This window comes from Bombina bombina, chromosome 6 (genome assembly GCF_027579735.1).
Source record: "Bombina bombina isolate aBomBom1 chromosome 6, aBomBom1.pri, whole genome shotgun sequence".
Lineage (NCBI taxonomy): Eukaryota > Metazoa > Chordata > Amphibia > Anura > Bombinatoridae > Bombina > Bombina bombina.
Genome location: NC_069504.1, coordinates 190,721,597 through 190,740,243, shown reverse-complemented (window position 1 = coordinate 190,740,243; position 18,647 = coordinate 190,721,597).

The following is an 18,647-nucleotide window of genomic DNA, read 5'->3' as shown; positions in this document are numbered from 1 at the left end:
AAACGATACCGCTTTGGGATTGGTTAGATTATGACCAATCAAACATCTTGGCAGGCTTTTTAAATGTTCTCTGTAACCACATGTGTAATACATTTTACCTGATGAAACGGTCAGGAGCTTGTGGCCGAGAAACGTGTCCTAAGCTCTCATAATAAAGTGTTTTTAACTTTATATACTACAGCATTATTTGCTTTTTATTCTGCCTGCCAAGTTTTATCTGTCATTTTCAGACAGTGCCATTTCTCCGATTATTTGGAGGACTGCTCTTTCAAACACTCCTGTCTCCAGTGTTTATTATACGCAGAGACCAACCGCTTGCTGTTTTCCTATACAGCACCACACTAGAGGATCCTGCTTTTACTCACGGAGGAGAGTCCACAGCGACCCATCCAGGAATCTTGATTTCACTCGGCTCCAGCGTACTGACTGCTGATTTAAATGTCAGTCTGCTCATTTGCACCTCTTTCAACAAAGGTGCCAATATCTTTGTGAGTATATTACCACTTGTTATTCTCTCACTGTGACCCATTACTGTTGGAACTCACTTGCACTATGAGGCGCTGTCTTGCTTTTTACTATTCCTTGGTGTCCTTCATGTGCTAAGGATAATACTTGCTGTTGTAAACATCTCGGAATGACTAGTCGATTACCTCGCAAGATAATACTGTTGTCATTATTCACTGAGAGTTCTTTGCTAAATCTTGCAAATGACTTCAACTCTTTTCCATGTATTTTGTCAGAATCAGCTGTGTACCATTTTCCATTCCGAACTAATACAGCGAGTTTTTGCAGTATAGGATCAGCTAATGTTGCTTGTTGTATTTCTTCTAAACTCAATGCTTTAGGTATAGCATGATTAGTAACAAAATTGATATATTCCTCTGCATCCATGGAACTTGGTGAACTTGTGAATGAGTCTGTTGATATAGGATGTCGAGACATATAGTCTGCTGGGTTCTCTTTTCCAGATTTGTAAACCACAGTAAAATTATATGGTTGTAGTCTTAAACCCCATCTTTCATATTCTAGCGGGCGGTTTGGATTTTGGATTATTCCAGATCAACTCTAAAGGCTTATGATCTGTGATCAGTGTGAATGGACAACCATATAAATATAAATGAAAGCATTCACAACTCCAAACTATTGCCAGAGCTTCACGTTCTGTTTGAGAATAACATTTTTCCACATCATTTAAAGAACGGCTACCATAAGCAATTATATAATGCTTGCCTTTGTCTCTCTGCACCAGAATAGCACCTAAACCAACAGGGCTAGCATCTACTAAAAGAATAGTTTGCCGTTGAGGGTTAAAATAGGACATTGTCTTGTCACTGGTCAAACTCTGTTTCAGTTGTTGAAAAGCTTGTTGTTCAGTTTCAGTCCAACGCCATGGCACACTTTTCTTTGTTAACTCTCTTAAAGGTGTGGCAATAGTAGAGAAATTAGGGATAAATCGAGAACAGTAGTTTACCATCCCTAGGAAACTTCTGACTTCACTGGCGTCTATTGGAGGATTTGCATTCTGAATTGCTTCCACTTTCTTTGGGTCTGCTGATATGCCTTCAGCTGAAAAAACAAATCCATAAAATTCTAGTTTAGTTTTGTTAAATTCACACTTACTACAATTTAAGGTAAGTCCTTTCTCATGAAGTCGTTCAAAAACTGCTGTGAGATTTTTATCATGGTCCTCTTGAGTAGCTCCAAACACAATGATATCATCGCTGAAGTTTTTAACTCCTGGAATTCCAGATAATGTTTGCTGTATTGCATTTTGAAATACTTCAGCAGCAGAAGAAACACCAAAACTTAGGCGCTTGTATCTCCACAATCCTGTGTGTGTTGAGAATGTAGTTATATATCTACTTGTTGGATCCAATTCCAGTTGATGATAGCCTGATTTTAAATCAAGTTTGGAGAAAACTTTTGCCTGGTTGAGATCATGAATTATATCATCTAATGTTGGAGTAACGTGGCGCTCCCTGATAATGGCAGTGTTGGCTTGCCTCATGTCTATGCAAATTCTTACACTATTTGGGTCTTTGGGTTTTGGCATTGATACTATTGGGGAGACCCTTGGAGTTGGCCCCTGCACTCTTTCGATGATTCCTTGTGTTTCAAGGTTCCTGAGTTCAGCATCAACCTTGTGCCTTAGATGAAATGGAATTCTTCTGTGTGGTTGTATTACAGGTTTTATATGTGGATTAATATGCAGCTGTATTTGAAAATCTTTCAATTTACCAATGCCATTAAACAAATGGGAATACTGCTGTACTAACCGATCTGCTACAGATCCTGTGTCCTTTCTAGGTGAAATTGCATTCATAAGCTTTATAAGTCCCAAACTGGATGAAGTTTCAAAACTCAGAAGAGAAGAATTTTGACCCTTTACAACATAAAACATAGTTGCTGTTTTGTTGTGTTTAAATGCACATGTGGCTGTAAATTTACCAATGACATTAAGGGGTTTAGTTGATCCATATGCATATATATTTATTTTACTCTGTAATAACTGTGGTTGTGGTTTTAACATGTGAAATGTTTGTTCACCCACTAAATTGACAGCAGATCCTGAATCAATCAATGCAGTGATTTTAGTGTCATTAATGAATACATCAACTTGTGGCTGAGTTAGGTTCCACAAGTTGTTTACTACAAATACATATTTTACTACAAATACATATTTGTCATCATTGTTTGAATAGTGTCCTTTTTGATCAGAAGATCTGACTAGATTTACTTTCCACTGTTCTGATGTATGTGGCTCAGTATGTGATTGAGGTATTTGATACAGTTTTGTTCTACATTGCTTTGCAAAGTGATTACATTTTCCACATGCCCTGCATTGCCTATTCCTTGCTGGACAAGTCCCATTATGTGGATAGAAACCCCCACAGTTCCTGCATAACACATATGAGGTCTCTTTCTTTCTTGTGGGCTGTACTGTTGAACTGTCTTTTTTTCTATGCTTGCAGCTTGCCTGTCAGCAATTTCTAATGCAGCAGGTTACTCACTGTTTGCTGAGACAAAGCAATAGGGTTCAAACATAATCCTCGTCGCCAAAATGTAGTGTTTGTAAATCCAGGTGGTTTAGAAATATATCTGACACAGAGTCCATTTATACAGCAACTAACTACACACTTTATTTCCTGCTTCCTCACTCCAACAACACTGTCCCCGTCCCTGCTTCTTTGCAACAATTATATACATTTACAAGTCAGAGCACAAACCAGGAAGAAAGCATTATATATTATAATATCACAACAAACACCATACATATGACACAGCCAGCGGACACTGTTTGCATGTGTAGCTCTACCAATGACCCTACTAATGATCAAATAAGCTTTTATGTGACAATAAGTTTGAGTGCCAAGCAGTACATTACTTGTACAGATATTATTAATGATATTTACCAGCACACACACAGTATATACAGTATTTATATACACACAAATTATATATATACTGTGTGTGTGTATGTGTGTGTGTGTGTATATATATATATATATATATATATATATATATATATATATATATATACATATACACACACACACATACACACAGTATATATGTATATATACACACACACACACATATATATATATATATACACACACACACACACACACACACATACACACGGTATATATGTATATACACACACACACATATATATATATATATATATATATATATATACATATACACACACAAACAATATATATATATATATATAAATATATATATATATATATATATATATACACACAGTGTGTATTGTGTGTATATGTGTGTGTATATATATATATATATATATATATATATATATATATATATATATATATATATATATATATATATATATATATATATATATATATATATATATATATATATATATATAATAAAACAACCTTGGGGCCTTGGGGACAAATAGGAGATGTTTTGAAACATGTAAATAATAAACATAAGGCTATTTCACTCATTGTCCCACAGCTACATTTTAAGTGTGTGTATGTCAGCACCTATAATCTGACACACATTTTACACTGATCACTGCAGATAAAGCAGGCACAATGCACACATGTTTTGTGTGACCTGCAGTGGGGAAACCAAGGTATTCCCAATTTGCTTCTTTATCTGTGGCTGCCAGGATATAAAGCACAATAGGGAAGGGATACTACTCTCACACACACATTGGTTATATGGCTGTGTTTTCACAAAATTACTTCTGCCTTCCTTCTCACTGACTGTTAGCTTCTCCCAGCACTTCTTGCAGAGGTCTGATGATGTCATGATCTCACTTCAGCTCTGTAGTAAGTGGGCTAGCAGGAGGAGCATTGAAAGCCCTAGGTTAACTGTGAGAGCACCAGCATGGAAATGCAACTTTATTTTTATCTGGTTGTAAATAGAGGAGAGTAAAGAGATTAGCTGGGCCCTCCAGTGGCGGTCCAGTGGCTGCAAATGGTTGATGCGACGTTTGGGACCCTGGACGTTCCGTCACTTTTAAAATGTAAAAAAAAATTAAAAAAAAAAAAATTAAATCGCTTATTTTGCCCCGGGGGGCACAGCATTGCCCCCCCTTTGAGCCGACCTTGGGTACTTTACATACTCAGTGCATAACAAATTACCTTAAAGTAAGTTTTGACTCATAATCCAGATCAATGCTATAAATAGACTGCAGCTCAGGCTGATTAGAATCTGACAAGCCTCCTTAAAGTCATGGTGCACTTAACCTAGCAGAGAAAATACAATTTAATACAAAAGCTCAGTACACACTATTACTACAAAAAAACACAGATATAACAGTGCCACTCTTGTAAATATGTTTATGGTGGAGCTGCAGAAGCTTATTGCAGAAGCCAGTCTGGCAAATGTGTAGGTAGGGTAAAAAGGCTGTAAATGGTGGGTTATACATGAGTCACATGACTACAGTGGTCAAGTAGTAGAGCACAGGAAGGTCCCAGGACAGAGGCTGTAAAAAAAAAAAAAAAAAAAAAAAAAAGGAAGAGGAAGTAGGATATCAAAAAGTCACACAGGTAGGTGTAGGTCCAAGGCCAACACAAAGTCTAAATATGCTACTGTACCACATGATTAAACATCTGATTGACAATGAAGTAGAAAACGAGTTAGGGCACAACATTTGTGTAGCATTCAAAACAGTATTGCATCTGTCCTTACAAAATGTTAAGTTTGTTTTAGATTCAATGCAGAATGCAATATACAGTACTTGGATATTAAATTATTTCCATCCATGTGGAAAATCTAATGTTTTTGATACATGATGAAGCAAATGATTACATTTGATGCAATTGAGGAAACCAATAATAATGATTGGGTCTGCTGCGCTTTATCTGATGGCAGCCTGCAGGCCAAAACATTAATGTTCCTCTCCTTCAATTTATGAAATGTGACTGCTTGCTATAACTATAATTTTGTTATTCTGTTATGTTACATTTAAACAATACTTTTATGATGCTCAGTAGAAAACACAGAGAAGCAGCAAAACAACATTTTCATTTTGTTTTTACTGGAAACTAAAACTCTCAGTCCAGCTTTTCCAACAAATATATTTGAAATGAAAGTATTTTTTTTATATATAAAAATCATCTTAATTTAGATTTTTTTTATGTGATGAATTGTGATGTTTTAAAAGACATTAAAAAAAACAAACAAACTTACTGGATTCAGATAGAGCATGCTATCTAAAAACTCATAAGCACACTTTCTGAGGAACTCACTCCTACTAGCAAGAGTTTACAGTATTTACATAAAAGCTTTTTTGATTGACTGATGGTTGTCACTTGATAAACGGGTACAGAAAATTGAAAAATGAAATTCAGACAAATTTTTATTATTTTGTCTTTGTATTATAAATTTGCTGATTATACATTTCTGTCATATATAACAGTCCTTTAATTTGTTATAGCAATTTACTGTTGTACTAATCTTGCTCTGGAACCACAATACACTGCTGCTCCTAAATAGACTCTGCCGTTGAAGCAGACAGTGATGGCAAAAGCAATTAAATACCAATCATAGGTTGGGTTTTGCTCAGGATGAGCTTAGGAACATAACTATATGCTTAACCTATTCAGGGGGTTGCTTGAATTGTCAGTTACATAAAAAGTGAAAGTCATGCCAAAATGGAACACATGAGAGTGGTGAGAAACGATACCTTTCTTTCTACAAGATTTTGGGTTACTCCAGAGCAGAGGATCAAAAGTTTAAAATGTATAATGTGCTATCAGAATTTTCACTTAGTTTGGGAAGAAAGTATCCAACTGCTTTACATAATTAATGTAACTATCTTTTAATTATCTTGCTCTGTAAACAAGCAGCTGGTGTCATAGTGCTGTAAAATATGTTGGCGTTTTTTAAAGAAATTAAAGTATTTTTAATAATTAAATTAATATTCTTGTGCATAAATTACATGTTCTAATACATTACAGCATGTCACTATTGGCCCTCAAACTCTATGCATATTAATTTTAACCCACACAGTACAATGATCCACCTTAGCTTTCATCCGTGTCTACCTAAGGCCTCCAGCCACAAGCACCCCCCTTTGCCACACTACCATCAAAATGACACCTCTTTTGTAATTCTAAGTACAACCTCTTACACAACACAAGACCGCCTTATAGTACCTAATCTCCAAGTAGGCCTAACCTCCTCTTGTGGACCAAACCCCAGAAGGCTTATGCTATCCAAAAGCCCCCACATTAATTACCTAACATCCAAAATCACTATAGAAAATCCCTAAATTGACATTACTCACAAACTATGGCCCGTATTACAAGTTGTGCGGTATGGCTTTACTGCTTGAAAGATGGCCTTTGTGTGCGGAATGTTCAGCTACTTGATATTACAAGTCACGCGGTATTGCTTTACTGCGATCATTATGGCCTATACTGCAACAATTCATTACGCATTCAAAGACCTGTAGTTATGTGTTTTGCAAAACAAAAAAGCTTCACAAAACACATCAAAAATATGTAACAAAGTACACTAACACCCATAAACTACACTATTAACCCCTAATCCACCATCCACCTGCATTCCAACTAAGAAATAAACGGTATTAACCCCTAAACTGCCACCCGCCAGCATCGCAACTAATAAATAAATCTAATAACCTCTAAACCGCTGTCCCCCCACATAGCCAACACTAAATAAACCTATTAACTCCTAAACCGCCACCCACCCACATCCCCAACACTAAATAAACCTATTAACCCCTAATCTGTCACCCACACCGTCAACCCTAAATAAATGTATTAAAGGGACAGTCAAGTCCAAAAAAACCTTTCATGATTTAAATAGGGCATGCAATTTTAAACAACTTCCCAATTTACTTTTATCACCAATTTTGCTTTGTTCTCTTGGTATTCTTAGTTGAAAGCTAAACCTAGGAGGTTCATATACTAATTTCTTAGACCTTGAAGACTGCATCTAATCTGAATACATTTTTACCACTAGAGGGCATTAGTTCACATGTTTCATATAGATAACATTGAGCTCATGCACGTAAAATGACCTAGGAGTGAGCACTGATTGGCTAAACTGCATGTCTGTCAAAAGAACTGAAATAAGGGGGCAGTCAGCAGAGGCTTAGATACAAGATAATTACAGAGGTAAAACGTGTATTATTATAACTGTGTTGGATATGCAAAACTGGGGAATGGGTAATAAAGGGATTATCTTTCATTTTAAACAACAAAAATTCTGGTGTTGACTGTCCCTTTAACCGCTAAATCGCCTTCCTCCCACATCGCAACTACCAAAATTAAACTATAAACCCCTAAACTTAACACCCCTAACATATTGTAACATAATTACAATACACCTAAATTAAAGTTACAATATACTAACTACCTTAAAATAAATAAAAACTTACCTGTGAAACAAAAATAAAACCTAACCTTAAAGTGAAAGTCAAACTTAGCATTTTTTGAAATGCTAGGGTTGACTGTTGAAACAAATAAAGGGCACTTTCATTCATGAAGTATAAGATACTTCATGCAGAAAGTGCCTTTATTCGTTTCAACTGTTTGCCGTTCTTAGCTGCTACGGCAGTCTACGGTCAAAAATTATTTTTTGCTAAGAGGTCACGTTTTCACCTCTTAGCCAATAGCCATGGGGTAAATCTGGTTTGGCGCCCATGGGAGCCGGATTTACCGCAGAGATAGGACCTCTTCTGGCCGGATAGGATGAAGACTTCGGACCCTCTTCTGGATGGATCGGATGGTACCCGGTTGGGTGAAGACAAGGTAGGAAGATCTTCAGGGGCTTAGTGTTAGGTTTTTTAAGGGGGGTTTGGGTGGGTTAGATTAGGGGTATGTGGGTGGTGGGTTGTAATGTTGGGGGGGTATTGTATGTTTTTCTTTACAGGCATAAGAGCTGATTTCTTTGGGGCATGCCCCGCAAAAAGCCCTTTTAAGGGCTGGTAGGGGAAACTTTTTATTTTAGAATAGGGTAGGGCATTTTTTATTTTGGGGGGCTTTGTTATTTTAGAGTAGGTGTAATTAGTTAAAAATTCTTGTAATCTTTTTTTTTTGTAATTTAGTGTTTGTTTTTGTAATTTAGTTTAGTTGATTTAATTGTAGGTAATTTAATTGTAGGTAATTGTACGTAGTTTAGTTAATTAATTTATTGATAGTGTTTAATTGTAACTTAGGTTAGGATTTATTTTACAGGTAATTTTGTAATTATTTTAACTAGGTAGCTATTAAATAGTAAATAACTATTTAATAGCTATTGTACCTAGTTAAAATAAATACAAAGTTGCCTGTAAAATAAATATAAATCCTAAAATAGCTACAATGTAATTATTATTTATATTGTAGCTATATTAGGGTTTATTTTACAGGTAAGTATTTAGCTTTAAATAGGATTAATTTTTTTAATAAGAAATAATTTATTTCGTTAGATAAAAATTATATTTAACTTAGGGGGTGTTAGGGTTATGGTTAGACTTAGCTTTAGGGGTTAATACATTTATTAGAGTAGCGGCGAGGTCCGGTCAGCAGATTAGGGGTTAATACTTGAAGTTAGGTGTCGACGATGTTAGGGAGGGCAGATTAGGGGTTAATACTATTTATTATAGAGTTTTTGAGGCGGGAGTGAGGCGGTTTAGGGGTTAATACATTTATTATAGTATTGGCGAGGTCCGGTCGGCAGATTAGGGGTTAATAAGTGTAGGTAAGGTAGCGGCGATGTTGGGGGGGCAGATTAGGGGTTAATAAATATTATGTAGGTGTCGGCGATGTTAAGGGCAGTAGATTAGGGGTACATAGGGATAATGTAGGTGGCGGCGGTGTGCGGTCGGCAGATTAGGGGTTAAAAAAATTATTAGAGTGGCGGCGATGTGGGGGGGCCTCGGTTTAGGGGTACATAGGTAGTTTATGGGTGTTAGTGTACTTTAGAGCACAGTAGTTAAGAGCTTTATAAACCGGCGTTAGCCCATAAAGCTCTTAACTCCTGACTTTTTTCTGCGGCTGGAGTCTTGTCGGTAGAGGGTGTACCGCTCACTTCAGCCAAGACTCTAAATACCAGCATTAGGAAGATCCCATTGAAAAGATAGGATACACTATTGGTGTAAGGGGATCTGGGTTCAGTGTCCCTTTAAGAAGCAGTGGTCTTAAGACCGCTGCTCCTTAACTCGTGTCTGAGGCTGTGGACACCAATCTGCCCAATGTCATACGATCGGGTTGATTGACACCCCCTGGTAGCGGCAATGATAAATGCCTACAGTGTATGCTGTCGGCATGTATCGCTACAGCAGATCATGTTCGCCAGACAAATGATGAATCGGCCTGATGTGTCTTCTGTGATGAGTCTTCGAGTAAATTCAGATTTTAACAGTTTTAAAGTTGCATCACATTATTACAGTTGTAGTTTAGAATATTACAGTGCATGGTAAATCATATATACATATTTGCAATTGATGAAATGTAAAAGAAAGTGCAAGAGGTTTAGAATCCTTTAAAACATATTTATTAAACATTTTCTTAATGTACCGATTCTTGACTAAAGGGATACAAAACATATTTTTTTTCATGGTTCAAATAGAGCATACTGTTTAAAATAACTTTCCAATTTGCTTAATTTTCTTGGTATCCTTTGTTAAAAGTGCAGCGTTGCACTACTGGGACCTACACACTGGGTGAGCAAATGAAAGAAGGCATATGTTTAGCAATCAATCAGCAACAAGCTCCCAGTAGTGCATTGCTGCTCTTGACCCTACCTAGGTATGCTTTTTAACAAAGGATACAAAAAGAACAAAGCAAATTAGATAAACGAAGTAAATTGAAAATTTGTTTAAAATTGTATGCTCTATCTAAATTATGAAAGTTTTTTGGGGGTTCATGTCCCTTTAAAGAGATTATTAAGGTGCTCTATACTTATTGATCAGTTTTTTTTTCTACCAGCTGCCCAATTAAAATGCTGATGAATAAAAAAAAAAGAAAGAAAGAAAGAAACGTCTGCCCTACCGCATAAGCTGTTTATTAGTGAATTGTTGTTTTGTAGTTTATGTTGCAGATCGTTTGCGGGTGCGCAATAAATTAGCGCTCCACTTGTAATCTAGCCCTAAGTGTTTTGTGTTCAGAGCTACTCATTTTACTGTCATTTGTATGGTGAAATAAATAAAAACAACAACAGCAAATCAGCTTCATTAGTGTTGAGTTCACATTTTGCTTTAAGTTGATCTTATGAGATTTTATATTAAGCTTCCTTAAATTGAGGAGGGAAATAAAGTGACTGTGCTGCACATGCCAGATGCACACTCACTTGCAAGTCCAAGGATTAGCATTCTTATTGGATATTTAACCTCTTTGCTACCTAGATTTATCTGGGATCCCCTTTGTTCAGAAATAGCAGAAATCAATTGCTATTATTTGCAACTGCGCACCACACTTCTGAAATTTTCTGGAAGTGAAGGGGTTAATAAGTTAGCTGTTAATGGTAATATTTGATGTAGTGTAGGGATTACCCTCCCACCACCTGATCCCTACCTGATTCCTTTCAAACAGCTCTGCCCCCACCTTCACACCGATCACCATCTTAGGTACTGGCAGCCAGTCTGCAGTTTAGTTTTTTTTTTTTTTTACTATCTAAGTATATTTATTTTTATTTTCTGTGGTGTAGGGACTTTTCCTCACCCTCCCACCTCCCTAAAAACTCTCTAACCCTGCCCCCACTCACTGTTGGGCCATCTCTGTAACTGGCAGCCATTCAGTATTTTTTATTTATTTTTGTTATTTATTTACTCTAAAAAATATATATATAGTGTAGGGCCCCTCCCCCCTTTAAGCCATCTCTTTTTTTCTATAGTGTAGTGTCCCACCTCCCCACCAACTGATAGTGAAGGGACCCATCCCTCCCTCTCACCTGACAAAAATGCAGACCCTTCCTCCACCCTCCCACAATAGGCCGCCCACCCGCCTCCCTGCTTGCTTCCACACCTCCAACCAGCCTAACTGCAAAGATTGTTACAGTCACTGTCTGTAACAATTAGCAATTTGGCTTCATATGGTAACAGAGCATTATTAGTGTTCCCTTACTATATGAAGGTAGATGCCTCCTGCCCCCAGGTTGTGGCTCCCACTGTCTATGCTGACAGTGGGACCACAACCTGTGTCTCTGTGCTGTACCAGCTCACCGACTCCAGGTTCTTCCAGAAGGGCAGAACTCCATGCAGGACCAGATAGATGAGTGTGTTTGTAGCCAAGCCACATCCAAGTGGACACATTAATAAAGGTGATTCCACTACACATATATGTAGTGCCTGATGAAACAGCCTGTTTAGGGCTGAGAAACGCGTTGCATACTAAGGGGATACTGTGATATCCCGTAGTCTACTACTTGTTTTTAACTATACTGTTTTTTTAATAAACAAAACATGTTTTATACTTATAAGTGTAGTGGGATCACCTTTATTTATGTGTCCACTTGGATGTGGCTTGGCTACAAACTCACTCATCTATCTGGTCCTGCATGGAGTCCTGCCCATCTGGGAGAGCCTGGAGTTGGTGAGCTGGTACACCATCCTAAATATATCAGTCTGCTTCTACTAGCACATAGGTGTGCTTGTTTTAAATGTGAGTACCCATTTGGCTTATTCCATACTATTGCCATATTGTTCTGCTTGATCTACACATGTAGTGCTTTCCATGCATTTCAGAATACTTCTGTCCGGTAATTCCTGAGTGGGTGAGCTGATATGCCCCTAAGTATTTCAGTCTGTTTCTACTAGCACACAAGGGTGCTCTAATACAATGTGAGTACCCATTTGGCTAACTTTGTATAATTTTTCCTTATATCTGTCTGGTGGATCTACACATGAGGTGCCCCTTTGTTCTTCTTTTTCTATAGTTTATCCGGCTTCATCTGTGAAGAGGAGACTGCCATTAATATTCTGAGAATATATTCATCTTGTTTTATACTCATTTTGGGACTTATATTGGACTATATTGTATGTATACTCACTCCCTTAGGTTGATAATACAATTTTAGTACGTTTCCTAATCTATTTCTAGGTTAAGCGCCCCCTCTTGGTATAGCTCTTTCTATGTGTATGTATGTGTGTGTATATGTGTGTGTATGTAGTGTATAAGTGTGTGTATGTATGTATGTATGTATGTGTGTGTGTGTATATGTATGTATGAGTGTGTGTGTGTGTGAGTGTGTAAAAGAGAGTATGAGTGTATTTATTCCAGTGAAAAAGTCCAAACTGCAGCAGCAATGTATAAAAAGATTTACTCAAGCCACAAAGTTACAACGTTTCAGACAAATGTCCTTAATCATGTATAAGGTAACGCTGATACAAACATGCTTAATATACCCATAGCCCCTCCCACCCCATCAGAAAAACACCTGTCTATACCTATCCACTTCATAATCATTCTTAGCTCCCCCTAGTGTGCATACACCACATCATTTGTTATATTATTCAAACAATTGAAATCTTTCCTTATGTATATTTACTTAAATGTATATTTTGTACCATCGTATATATCAAAGATTAACACAAAAAAGGTTATCTAGTGATCATATATCACAAGACAAAATTTAGCCCCTATTTTTCATATCTTTTTCAAAGGTTAAAGGGATAATCATTCAAAAGACACTCCAATCCATTTCTCTATTCATGCCATTTGGCCACATAGTACCTAGTGTATATATCCAGAAAAGTTCTCTTTAAGATTTTTCTCCCTATTGCCCCCCTCCTAGGTTTCTCCACATGGTCAATTATCTGAAACCTTATTTGGCTGAGGCTATGTCTAGTGATGTCGTGAACGGCGGACTCGAACTTCCGGTATTGTTTGCGAACGCGCGAACTGCGCAAACCGCCATTGAATTCAATAGGCAGGCGAACTTTAAAACCTACAAGGACTCTTTCTGGCCACAATAGTGATGGAAAAGTTGTTTCAAGGGAACTAACACCTGGACTGTGGCATGCTGGAGGGGGATCCCTGGCAAAACTCCCATGGAAAATTACATAGTTTATGCAGAGTCTGCTTTTAAGCCATAATGGGCCTAAATCAACTAACATTCCCAAAGTGGCTGTCTCAAAACATCCCGGACAGAAGATAGATTGATAGATAGGATAGATAGATATACATAGATTGATAGTTAGATAGAATTGATAGAAGAGAAATAGATTTGTTAGATATATAATTACCCTAATAAAGTCTAATAATTAAACATGCGTTCTTGGACCCAACTAGCTTGTGTTAATTAGTACTTTTCTTAGCACTTTAATCCCTGTCCCCCCCCCTATCGGGGATGTTCTATATGGCCTGCCTGATTACCCTGAAAAAATATAAAAATAAGACATGCGGTCTGGTACCTATTTTAACTAGGTTGTGTTTTAAGTACTACCATTCTTAGCACTTTAATCTCTGTAACTCCCCCTATTTGGTGAGGTCTATACGGCCTGGATGATTACCCATACAAAATATAATAATAAGACATCTGCTCTTGGTCTGCGACCCATGGTAACTATGTTGTGTTAATTAGTAATGTCCTTCGCATTTTAATAGCTGTTACTCATACTCACCCTATCGGTGGAGGTCTATATGGCCTGCATGATTACCCTTACAAAATATAATAACCAAACATATGCTCTGGGACCCATGGTAAGTAGTAGTAGTCTTTGCAGTTTAATACCTGTTACAACACCAAATGGTGGCAGGTCTATCTGGCCTTCATGATTAGCTGCACCCAAACCCAAAAAAAAGCTGAGTGGTCTTAGACTAACACCCATGGCTAACTCGGTTGTTTCAATTAGTACTATTCTTAGAACTTTCATCCCTGTTACGGGTGGTCTACATGGCCATCATGATTAGCCGAACAAAATACTACAATCCAACCTTTGCTCAGTCTTCATAGGCCCTTCATTGGCTGTATTTTGTTAGTACAGTTCTTATTATTTTTATAGCTGACAACACCGAATGGTGGCAGCTCTATATGGCCTGCATGATTAGCCGCACCCAATACAAAAATAAATCAAAGCGGTCTTGGATTAACACCCATGGCTAACTCTGTTGTTTCAAGTAGTACTATTCTTAGCACTTTCATCTCATCATCCCTGTTACTTCCAGGACTCTCGGTGGTGGTCTACATGGTCATCATGATTAGCCTAACCAAATACTACAATCCAACCTTGGCTCAGTCTTCATAAGGCCCTTCATTGGCTGTATTTTGGTAGTACTGTTCTTATTAGTTTAATAGCTGATACGACACCAAATGGTGGCAGCTCTATATGGCATGCATGAATAGCCGCACCCAAAGCCAAAAAAAAAGCCAAGCTGTCTTGCACTAACACCCATGGCTAACTCTGTTGTTTCAAGTTCTACTATTCTTAGCTCTTTCATCTCATCCCTGTTACTTCCAGGACTCTCAGTGGTGGTGGTCTACATGGCCATCATGATTACCCTCACCAAAATATAACAACAATATGTGCGTGCAGGGAACCATGGTAAGCTTACTTCCTTTCGCAAAATTGAGTATAACAGTTGCAGGCAGAGGTTCTGACCCTGCATTATGGCTGCACCTCTCCCTAAAAGAGGCATGCGTTACAGAGTCTGTGGGCATGTATGCAAAGAGCTGGCCTGTCTAAAAAGAGGAGCAAGGCTGTACAGGTTGTTCTCCTTCAGCCGTTTTATACGCTGTCCCACGGCCACGACCCTCAACAACCACAACAGAATGAAACACCACATATGCCATCCTTTTGAACAACAGAGTACAGGTATGGCAATGATTTTAGTTACACGGCGATATTTATTATGAACCGTGAAATTGAAAACAAAAACATGATTGGACACCAAGTACAGTACAGGTCGTTCTCCTTTGGCCTTTTTAGAATAGTGTTCCAGACCCCCAACAAAAACAACAGCAGGAAAGAGGACATATGGCATCCTTTTGAACAATAGATGACAGGTAAGGCATAGATTTTACAAAGCCATAGATAATTTTTTTGCAACTGTGAAATAAAAAAAAACATTGATTGGACACCCAGTACACTTCTTTATCCTTAGGCCTTTTTATAAGAGGCTCCCGGAGCCTCAACAGAAAAAACATTATGAAAGAGGATATATGTCATCCTTTTGAATAATAGATTACAGGAAAGGCTTTGATTTTAGAATCCCAGAGCTCATTTATATGACCCAGGAAATAGAAAAAAACATTCATTAGACACCCAGTACACTTATTTATTCTTAGGCCTTTTTAATAAGAGGGTCCTGGAGCCTCAACCGAAACAACAGCATGAAAGAGGAGATATGTCATCCTTTTGAATAATAGATTACAGGAAAGGCATTGATTTTAGAATCCCAGAGATCATTTATATGACCCGGGAAATTGAAAAAAACATTGATTAGACACCCAGTACACTTATTTATCCTCAGGCCTTTTTAATAAGAGGGTCCCGGAGCCTCAACCGAAACAACAGCATGAAAGAGGAGAAATGTCATCCTTTTGAATAATAGATTACAGGAAAGGCATTGATTTTAGAATCCCAGAGATCATTTATATGACCCGGGAAATAGAAAAAAACATTGATTAGACACCCAGTACACTTATTTATCCTCAGGCCTTTTTAATAAGAGGGTCCCGGAGCCTCAACCGAAACAACAGCATGAAAGAGGACATATGTCATCCTTTTGAATAATAGATTACAGGAAAGGCATTGATTTTAGAATCACAGAGATCATTTATATGACCCGGGAAATAGAAAAAATCATTGATTAGACACCCAGTACACTTATTTATTCTTAGGCCTTTTTAATAAGAGGGTCCCGGAGCCTCAACCGAAACAACAGCATGAAAGAGGACATATGTCATCCTTTTGAATAATAGATTACAGGAAAGGCATTGATTTTAGAAACCCACAGATCATTTATATGACCCGGGAAATAGAAAAAAACATTGATTAGACACCCAGTACACTTATTTATTCCTAGGCCTTTTGAATAAGAGGGTCCCGGAGCCTCAACCGAAACAACAGCATGAAAGCGGACATATGTCATCCTTTTGAATAATAGATTACAGGAAAGGCATTGATTTTAGAATCCCTGAGATCATTTATATGACCCGGGAAATAGAAAAAAACATTGATTAGACACCCAGTACACTTATTTATTCTTAGGCCTTTTTAATAAGAGGGTCCCGGAGCCTCAACCGAAACAACAGCATGAAAGAGGACATATGTCATCCTTTTGAATTATAGATTACAGGAAAGGCATTGATTTTAGAATCCCAGAGATCATTTATATGACCCGGGAAATAGAAAAAAACATTGATTAGACACAGATTACAGGAAAGGCATTGATTTGAGAAACACAGAGATCATTAGTTGCAAATATGAAATCTAAAAAAACATAGATTATACACCCAGTACACTTATTTATTCTTAGGCCTTTTTATCAGAGGCTCCTGGAGCCTCAACCGAAACAACAGCATGAAAGAGGACATATGTCATCCTTTTGAAATATAGATTACAGGAAAGGCATTGATTTTAGAATCCCAGAGATCATTTATATGACCCGGGAAATAGAAAAAAACATTGATTAGACACCCAGTACACTTATTTTTTCTTAGGCCTTTTTAATAAGAGGGTCCCGGAGCCTCAACCGAAACAACAGCATGAAAGAGGACATATGTCATCCTTTTGAATAATAGATTACAGGAAAGGCATTGATTTTAGAATCCCAGAGATCATTTATATGACCCGGGAAATAGAAAAAAACATTGATTAGACACAAATTACAGGAAAGGCATTGATTTGAGAAACACAGAGATCATTAGTTGCAAATATGAAATCTAAAAAAACATAGATTATACACCCAGTACACTTCTTTATTCTTAGGCCTTTTTATCAGAGGCTCCTGGAGCCTCAACAGAAACAACAGCATGAAAGAGGACATATGGCATCCTTGTGACTAATAGATTACAGGAAAGGCATTGATTTTAGAAACCCTGGGATAATTTGTTGCAACCGTGAAATCTAAAAAAAGATTGATTAGACACCCAGTACACTTATTTATCCTTAGGCCTTTTTTTAGCAGAGGCTACAGGACCCTCCACAAAACCAGCAGCAGGAAAGAGGACATATGGCATCCTTTTGTAAATTAGATTACAGGAAAGGCATTGATTTTAGAAACCCGGAGATAATTTGTTGCAACCGGGAATTTGAATCAAACAAATGATTCGATGGACACCCAGTACACTTCTTTCTCCTTCGGCCTTTTTATAAGAGGGTCCAGGACCCTCAAAAAAAAGACCAGCAGGAAAGAGGACGTATGGCATCCTTTTGAACAATAGAGTACAGGTACAGCATTGATTTTACAAACCCAGAGATAATTTTGGTCAAATGTGAAATTGAAAAAAAAATTGAGTGGACACCCAGTACACCTCTTTCTCCTTAGGCCTTTTTATAAGAGGGTCCAGGACCCTCAAACAAAATACCAGCAAGAAAGAGAACATATGGCATCCTTTTGAACAATAGAGTACTGGTACGGCATTGATTTTAGAAACCCACAGATAATTTTTTTGAAAAGTGAAATAGCCCCAAAAACCATGCTTGGACTCCCACTCCAGGTCGTTCTCCTTCAGCTTTTTTATAAGAGGGTCCAGCACCCTCAACAGAAACTACTACTGAAACACCACCACATATGCCATCCTTTTGCACAAGTGAGTACAGGTATGGCATCCATTTTAGAAAGCCAGAGATAATTGAGAGGAACCAGGAACTTTTTTCTAAAAATTTGATGGGCCACCCATTACAGGTCGTTCTCCTTCAGCCTTTTTATACCATGGGCCATGACCCACAACAGGCACAACAGCATGAAACACCACATATGCCACCCTTTTGCACAATAGAGTACAGGTATGGCATAGATGGAACACAGAGATAATTTAGAGCAACCAAGAGACGGATAAAGAGGCTTGGTCGGTCCTCCTCCTTCAAATTTGTGGCATTTTGCGTTCAATTTAATGGTCTACCAGATTTGAGTGGTTTGCTAATGCTAAGTTGTACAATTCGTAACAGTTTAATCACTAGTGTTATGTGCCTTATTTTTTTTATTTGAGTTTTGTACCCACAGAGCTGCAGCAGAGGCCAGAAAAATTAGGAATGT